We start from the raw sequence: 9,176 nt of genomic DNA, 5'->3' as shown, positions 1-9,176 counted from the left end.
AACAGGCTCAGGATGGCTTCGTCATCCACTCTCAGCTTCTCTCCTCGTTGTCACTTTCAAAACCAAACAGATCCTCGTTGTCAGTGTCAGAGTCGAACACCCTCAGAAGGGCCGTGGCGGTGTCCTGCTCTCCATCATGCAGCAGTCCAGCCCTTCAAAATCCGTTGGTGATCATGGATGTTTTCACACTTTTCCACGCTGTCAGAATCCACTGGTGGAGTTGGGCATAACTTGCTTTTCGCAAGTTTATCGCCGCTCATCATCCACGCCTCCCGCTGAAGTGTAGCGCTACTTTGAAGTTTGTTTTTGGCGCTACTTCATATGGCACTACGTTGCCTGGCGGACGGACATGTGACCAACATACCACTCTTGAACCCCGATCCTTCCGCCAGGCAACGTAGTGCCGGAGAACAGCGGAACAAACAAAACAAATCCTCTTACGATATCACAAAAATCATGGACAATCCGTAGAAAAGCCGCACCTGACTAAAAGCCGCACGGTTCAAAGCTTGTGCAAAAAGTAGCGGCTTATAATCCGACAATTATGGTATATTAGGTAAACCTGTACAACTGCTCACCAATGCAAATATTTAATTAGCCAATCACATAGCAGTAGTTTCACGCATTTATGGACGTAGATATGAAAAAGAAGTTTAACAGGTTTGGTTTTTGGTATTACACAGGCTGGTCTGAGTATTTCAGAAACTACTGGGATTTTTTACACACAGCCATCTGCAGGGGTTTACAGAGAAGGTTTTAGACCCGACAAATATTCAGAGAACAGCAGTAACGCCTGAAAGCACAATTCTTATTACAGTGTTTAAAGAAATCACAGATACTTGTAAAAGTTTTTTTAAACTCTTTAAAACTTCAGCAGTTTAGTACACGTACATATTTTTGGTGTAATAACACACTCAAGATGAACACGTTGGCAGTGATGTTACCACAGAGACGTTTTCCTCTACACAAATCACTACAGTTACTTTAGCTTCAGCGTTCTGTTACATCACTACAGAAAACCTAGACACAAAAACACATTTGTGCTTGTTTCTTGAACTCTAAGAACTATAAAAATGGATGATTTTGAGATTGATGATGGTCTCGATTGCTTTCGTTTCTCCATTTTAAATTTAATACAAGACCAGAATTAATGAGAGGTGCAGACACAAAGACGTTCTGCTCAAGATTAGATACAAAATGCAGCTGTAAGAATTGGAAATGTGTAGATAGTTTCAAATGTGCTTGGTTTTAAAGTGAATGTTTCCAGACATTCATCCACTTGAAGCAAGATATTTCAGTCTATTTCAATTAAAACATTGTCTTCTGGCAGGAAAAAGTGCAATACAGTCTTTGAATGAAGTGCGCAGAGTGACTGAGGAACGATACTTTATTAATTAGTAGGGAAACATTACATACATAAATAAAGACAGATAAACATAAAAATGTCCTCATATGAAACACAACTTGAATTTTCCAAGGAAGTCAGAAAGTGTCTGTTTTTAATCAGTTATAAATATCTCCTTGTTTAAACTGATCATGTTTTTTAAAAAAAGACACCACCGCTCTCAAAGATTAGTTATGTCAGGCTTTATAAAAACACAATTAGTTTTGTAGTAATATTATTATTTCTATATAAGTCCAGCCTGGATTAAAGAGATTCTGCAGCACGGTTCGTGCAGTTAAAGGTGCTTGTGAATCGAAAAGGCATTCAGTCACATGACCTTTAAAAACTGCAGAATTTTCAGGATACTCCAAAGATGTACATCTTTATAGCTGCAGATATTTCTCTTTCAAAAAGGAAAAAAAGTACCACAGGAATAAATCAAAGGGAGTATAAATAAAATGAAATTAGATTTTATTCACTCTGTTTGCCTCTTTTAGCTCCCCTCTTTTCAATTCAGTGTTTAAATTTGCAGTTTGTATGTTGGTTGTAATAGTTTCTTTCATACAATACGGCGTACCTCTTACTCTCATAGTAGGAGCCTTTAGTCTGTGGATTAACGGACAGACTGACTCAAGTGTCTGTAGGCCTAATAGGAGAGATCAAGTCATGGCTACGGCCACCAAATTATTCAGAACTGCTAGTGTTAGTGTGGTTTTGACTGAAAGCTTGTTAGCAATCACGTCACATTTCCCGACTCATCCAGAGATCTCAGAGCTTCGCTCTGACCAAAACAAAAAGGTCTGTGATTTCTGATAAGACATCGGCTTTCCTGAGGTCGTGAGGAGAGGTCATTATTGTCATTAATCTTGGAATGTACTCTCAATTAATAGATTTAGAAAGAATAAAAATATACCTTGAAAACAAGTTGTTTTTTCCCCTCTGTGGTTGTTTAAAGTACATTACAAGGACAATATAGTACAAAGAAAACGTAGTGAACTTTTCAGCTCCGATGCACTTAAACCTTATAATAACAAACAAACAAGGTAACAAACAAGATTTAAATCCATACGAGACAATCTCATTGTTTCACATTGGATTGTATCTTCCTTTGTTACTCAATTTAAACTTGAACATTTTAAAAGGTATCTACATTTCATAATGGAGTGTATCTCCTGACTTTCCTGAAGGAGGAGTGATTAGGAAAAAATCCTCAAAACAAAACAACCAAGAGCTTATCTCCAGCGCGGCCTTGTGGGCAAGACCGAGTCCTGAGAATGAGCGGACTTGTCACTGTCACTGTCATTCCGTCTGTGGCCTTTAGGGGGAGCCAGCAAGTCGTGGTGCAATGCACGAGGAGATGATTTGACGCTCTGAGACTTCCTCTGTGAGGAGGGGGAGAGTTTTTGGACATCTGAGGATCTTGCTGACGCATGGACTCTTAGTGATCTTGATCGCGTAATAGGCAAGGAGGTGCTGGATGGGGTAACAGAGGAGGAGGTCTTGGAAGAAGGTTTGGGGGAGGGGTCTGACCCAATGTTGGGGGAGTGGGAAGCAGCAGGAACAGCAAGGTTGGTGTGAGTACGTCTGAAAGAAGAAGAGGCTGTGCTCCGTGCAAAACCCGGAAACACAGATGATGAAGAGCTAGTGGCTTTGCGCAAAGGAGTGGCAGGAGCACTGACGCTGCCTCCTCCTCCACTTCTTCCACCCTGAGAGAGTGCCCGCAGCGTGGAGCGACAGATCTTCTCCTCCTGCTGGGCTTTAGGTTTCATTATAGGCTTTTGGCTGGACATCTTTCCTTGAAAGTCCTTGTTCTGTTCTCGGGCAGATGGCTGACTACCTGAAACATTCTGGTTTTTTGAGTCCTTTGGATCCAAGGTCTTGGGGATCCCAGATTGTCGGGATGAAGGAGCATTTGCAGGCCTCACTACTCGTCGAGGGGAAGCACTGCTTCGTTTTGAGGGAGTCAGACTGGTGGGCACTGCGGTGCTGGAGGAGCCTCGATTCTTCTCTGTATGTTTGATTCTGGATGGACTTCTGTTGGTCCTGGATATTGGCACAACCCTCCTCATGTCCTTGTTCTCGGAGGTTGTGAGGGTCCGGATAGATTTGGATTTGCCAGATGCAGAGATAGTGTTTGGGGTAGGTTTCTTCCCATTAGTTTGGACTTTAGACGTAGGAAGGCTCTTGTTGGGTAGTTTAGATGGAGTTGCTGGTTCTGCTTTTACTTTGGTGGAAGAAGCTGCTTTTGCAGTTTTACTGGTTGAGTCTTTAGAAGCCATGTTGTTTTTGCTTTTCACTTCTGTTGATTGTTTTGAGACGGTCACTCCATCACGGTTCCTGTTGGTGGACACTTCTGCTTCTTCCTCCAGTTCTTTATCTTTCTCAGAAGCATCTGCTGTGAGAGCAGGCACTACATTAGGTGTTGGAGGTTCTTTCGGGCGCCACATAGAGGAAGAAACAAGCAGTGATGTGTCATCACAGCGGGGGACAGGCACTGGTTGGCTGCTGATGGGTACAGGCACTGGTTTTTCATTGGCCGGTTGAGGTTCTGAAGGCATGTCATTGGCTAAAGCAGAGGAAGTTTGTTTGTTTCCTCCTTGGTTATCACCCTTATGCTGATCTTTTTCAGTTTCTGCATAGGTGCTTTGTGTGTCACTTGTAGCCTCGCACACACCCGTCACACACCATACAACCACCTTATCCTCTTGCCCCTCATCGCCCTCTCTTGGTGTTGAAGAAGAGCTGAGCTCACCGACTTGCTCATCAGATTGTTTTGGATTTACAATCAGTTGGCCATTATTATGCACCTTATCAACTTGCAATTCATCCCCTTTCTCTTCTTCCAAATCTGTGATTGTCACATCATCTTGATGAAGACCAACATGTCTGTTTTCGCTATGACTTGTGAGGGTGTCGCCACTGCCAAACACTTTTAGTTCAGGAACCAACGTGCATTTCTCTAAAACCACCACCATGTTTCCTGTAGCAGTGGTGCTGTGTTGAAACCTTTTATCAGTGCAGTCAGTCCGCTGAGTTAAAACCAGTTCAACATCTTTTGGTTTGCTTCTTGTAAGTGTTGCATGGCTGCTTAAACCCATGCCAGGTTGATCACTGCTGCTTTTGTTGTTGTGTTCAGATTGCTGGTTTGAGTCAGAGGTAGGTTTGACTGCAAGTTCATTTGCAGGATTAGTGGCATTTGCACAAGTCTGGGTAGCATTTTGGCTGAGGTAAGTTGCAGTTGCATGGTTTTTGTTTTTTGGACTCCTTTTGGAAGGTGATGAGGAGTTTTGTGGTGCCGTCTGGGCGGACACTGGGAATCCTGGACTTGAGGGAGATGGAAAACTGCTCCCTTTGCCTCTCTGCTGAATGTTTTTGCGATCAGTCGCCTTTTCCAGGAAAGTGCTTAGTTCCTGCTCAGCAGCAATAGATGGTGAGCAGGATGGAGACTTCCGGGAACGACGTAAGCTCACAGCACGTCCCAGAGGACTGTGGGAGTTGTTCACTGGTGTGCGAGGGTGGGACCTAGGGGTCAGGAGTTCCATCAACAGTCCGGCCTCGTCATGCCGGGACAAAGCAGTGGACATGTCAAGCTCACTGTGGCAGCGCAGCCCATAGACTCCATCCACCTATAACGGGAACAGAGAGTGGATCATCATTAGACATCTTTGATTGACTTTGTTTTACAGTGTCTGCGTACGTCATCCTACCTTTTCTCCTCCAGCCTAGGAGTGCCTCTTCTTCTCCTCCAGCTCTTGTATCCGCTGACGACGAGCTGCCTCCTTCGCCTCCCTCTCCATGTTCTCCTTCAAAACGAGAAAGAGAAGTTATTTTCCTGATGCGCGTGACTCTTCTGGTCCTCCATAGCCTACAGATATTATGCATGTTGATGCATCAGATCCTGATGCACAAATCAAAGCAAACAAAACAAAACAAAAAATAAAACAAACTGTGAACCCTTGGGCCTTAAATACAGCTTCTCCTCTTATGCCTGATTTATGGTCTGGTGTTTGTGTCTACAACTCATCGTGTGAGAGGGGTTTGGGAATTCAAACTACTCAGAGGCAATGGAGACACACTTGAGCCAAAAAGCCAACAATGGTGACATTGTTGGCAATCACACAAAACGGAAGGTTTAGAAAATAATATTATTATTATGAAATATGGGATGAAGACTAATGTATCAGTTGAAGTATACCAACAGTTTTAACCACATCTACTGGATCTTGTGTGGATTGTTGTACAGCTCGTGTAATGGATTTGCATTCATAGTTGTACCTTGACAGCATTTGTGAACCTGGAGCAGAAGGTGTGGAAGATGCTGAAACAGTCGTCCAGCCTGAAAGTGTCTCTGTCCTCGCAGAAAAAGTCGATCAGCTCGCTGCCTTCCCTCTTTAGCTGTTGCCGACTGCCGCGGAGTGAGCAGAGAGATGATGTGGCATGCTGAGACAAACATAAAAACACAAACATGAATAGGCACAAAATTATTTTTTAAATTACACACTTATTTAAAGATTATATAAAACTAAAATACTGCTATGTGTGTTACCTGCAGAAAGCTGTCCAGTTGCTGCAGCAGCTCTGTGTCTCTCTGGATGCTCTCCTCCACTGAGTGTGTGCGAGATGTCAGCAAATGCAGCTCAGCATCCAACGTTTCCAATGAGATCCTACCAAAGGAAGGAAAACACAAATCCATTTAGCCTCATTTCTGCTCTGGTTTCATTCATTTTGTGTCTGGTGTAATTTAAGTATCAAATGAAGGACTGAAAAGAAACCAGCAGGGGGCGGTGTTCACTCAGATTCTGTAGAGATGTAATAAGATGATGGAAAGAAGGAGTATAATAAAAAAATCCCCACCAAACAGGTTGATGGAAAAATGTAGTGGTGTATATGGAGAACTGTAGTATTTAATATGTGATTAATATGAAGTGATGTCTGACCTGGCTGCAGCCTGGATGTGACTCAGCTTGAGAGGAAACTCCAAGAGCTTCTCATCTTTTTTATGGGCTTCCTATAGAAAACCAAAACAACAAAACATGAGACAAAAATCTAATGTTCATTTGTTTTTGAGCTCCCAGAGGTTTAACATTTAGGTTTTAGAGACATTAAACTCAACATTCATACAACTCTCACACATCACTCTGTTTAAAGAGCTAAACTAACTGATCCACACAGACAGTGAAACACCAAACGCACACAGATGGACGAGGAGCCAAGAGGTCAGAGGTCAGAATCAACCCATAAATTTAATGAAGAAATGGAAACCATCTGCAACATCAAAAAATAACCACAACAACATGTGAAATGGTGCAAAGGGGCAAAAAATATCAAAGATGCTCCATCCATCCAATCATGAGACCCCCTCTCTCTCCAACTACCTCCTCTTGCTCATTTTGGTGGTACAGAGGTGCTCTCAATCCACATAAAGAGACCCATTCTCAACCCCAGGGTCCCCTTCTGGTAGACATTGCATGAAACCACTTTAAAGACATAATCTCACCAGCATGTTTAGGCCTTCTACTAGTAGGACTGGTAGGCCTGGAGCTCTATTCTGAGACCCTCCTGAACTACTGAGCATCACGCTCTCTGAAGCTGAACCAACAACTTGTCAGAATAAACTAATTTCTACCTGTTGTATCTGCAATTTTATTCTGAGGGTTCGAATTTATATCGACTAGTTACTCAACAGCTTCCCCTTCAGCTTCAGTTCTCTCTTCACCACTCAAACCATTAAGACGTGAATCTGCTAATTTTCATTGTAACCACTTCACACTGTGCTTCAAACTCCTACTGTCTCAAGAGCTAATTTCATTAATAGATTAATCAAAAAAAGGATTGTATCATCTGCAAAAAGGAGAGACGTGTTTCTAAGACCACCAGATCTGAAAGAGTCGGTACAAAACCAGCAGTGGCGGAGTCCACCACTGTCCAGGAATAAGTATGACTTATTGACTGTAATGTGAACCAAGCTCTGGTTGCAGTTGTCCAGGTACCAAGTAGCCTGTAACAATGGCAAACATCCAAAGCAACACCAGGATGACAACCACATCATAGCATAGATCTTCCCTGGAAACTCTAAAAAAGGGTCTTTAGGGTCTTCCTCCCTAAAAAAAAAGAAAGAAAAAAAGAAAGAGGGACCACATCTCCAGCCTATCCATTCGGAAGTAGTGTCCCTGACCTCCTGCCAATGAGTGCCAACCAGCACAGCCGACTAAATCCAGAACCTTGAGCAAATTCAGATGAATCTCATTCACCAATGGTGCCTGAAAACCAAAGAGCATTTTAACTGTTTTTGTGACTTCAGCCACACTGGCATATGTGCAAAAATGAAATGAACAATGACGTTACTCACCAGAGCGACAAAGTGCAGCAGGTTCATGCCTGGTTTGTTAGCTTTGGTGTCAGCCAGAGACAGGAGGGACAACAGCTTGAAGCCTACTGCGTTTCCTGCATAACGTCCCTGCAACGCACATAGAACAGAAATTAAACTCATACTGGTGAACATTCAAACACTTGAACAACAGAATCTGAAGCTATAAAACTACATTTCCCACAAAGCAGTTGGTCTCCATAGTCTACCTGATATGAGAGAGAAGAGACAGCGAGTCTCCAGTTTGACTGTACACCTAACATGTATCGCCCAATTATCAGCTCATTCTGTTAAACATTTATCAATTAAATGAACATAAATACACTTTTTCTGGAATCATTGTGTCATGACAGTCAAATGAGCTCATGCATTAAGACCCTGAGATTTTAAATGACAGCTTATTTACACAATCTTAGTATCTGACACTAAAATACAACTTCTGCTCAAACTAGCAATCTAAACCGTCAGAAATAAAAGCAGTACTTCAACAGCAGAGTGACTGGCTGTGATTAAAACTGCAGATCAACCTCCGAACAATTTAACACAGACAAACATTTTTAAATGTGCTACGAAAAATGACCACAAGCCGTCTGCTTGAAACCACTCCTCCTCTTGAAACAAGTCAAGGACCTGAAAATGTGGCCTGTGATGTCTGCACTGGGAGGAAACTGAAAGTCATCAAGTCCTGTTTATCTTGTCCAGCCTCTTACTGTGAGAAACACCTCCAACCTCACTATGATGCAGCTCCACTAAAGAAACTCAAGCCGGTGGCCCCCTCCAAGAAGCTCCAGGAGAACATCTGCTCTCGTCATGATGAGGTGATGAAGATTTTCTGTCGTACTGATCAGCAGAGTATCTGTTATCTCTGCACAATGGATGAACATAAAGGCCATGAAACAGTCCCAGCTGCAGCAGAAAGGACTGAGAAGCAGAAGGTGAGACGACTAAACATCCAGCAGAGAATCCAGGAGCGAGAGAAAGATGTGAAGCTGCTTCAACAGGAGGTGGAGGCCATCAATCTCCTCTTCTGCTTCTTTTTAACAGCGGACGTCCTTCAGGATCTCTCTCCACCCAACCAACATGGAGTCTACTGCCTTTAGCAGATGCTGCTCTGCACTTAGTTTCCTTTGCCTTTCATGATAAAAGTGACCACTGCATGAGAACCATGAAATACTCTCAGACTATTACACAAATTTCACTCTGGAATTCACAATGTTTAGTTTCATAAGTATTATATGTCTAAATGATATAAAACAGATATTCACTTTTTCTTGAGCCACAAGCATGTCTGCAAGAAAAATGTCATCTTCTGCTCTCCCTTTGTCTCACTGAGCAGCCATTTCAACTCTACTACATTAGGAAGATAAACAAAAAGACCAAACAATAGATGTGGGGCTGGCAAAGGCACTTCCATGCTCACAAACA

General features: G+C 42.7%; 1 pseudogene across 1 annotated transcript; it reads right to left on the bottom strand.

Moving 5' to 3' along the window:
- Positions 1 to 2,134: 2,134 nt before the first annotated feature.
- On the bottom strand, positions 2,135 to 7,953 carry LOC148103788 (uncharacterized; annotated as a pseudogene). The gene is made up of 7 exons (XR_015718534.1): positions 7,936 to 7,953; positions 7,734 to 7,841; positions 6,322 to 6,392; positions 5,931 to 6,048; positions 5,660 to 5,824; positions 5,092 to 5,187; positions 2,135 to 5,010 (listed from the first exon to the last, which is right to left on the bottom strand). The product of XR_015718534.1 is annotated as an uncharacterized LOC148103788 (transcript).
- Positions 7,954 to 9,176: the final 1,223 nt, after the last annotated feature.

The sequence above is a fragment of the Neolamprologus brichardi genome, chromosome 3, assembly GCF_056152115.1.
Source record: "Neolamprologus brichardi isolate AB-2024 chromosome 3, ASM5615211v1, whole genome shotgun sequence".
NCBI classification, from domain to species: domain Eukaryota; kingdom Metazoa; phylum Chordata; class Actinopteri; order Cichliformes; family Cichlidae; genus Neolamprologus; species Neolamprologus brichardi.
The sequence above is the reverse complement of the archived record's forward strand: the minus strand, read 5'-3'. Positions and strand labels throughout refer to the sequence as shown.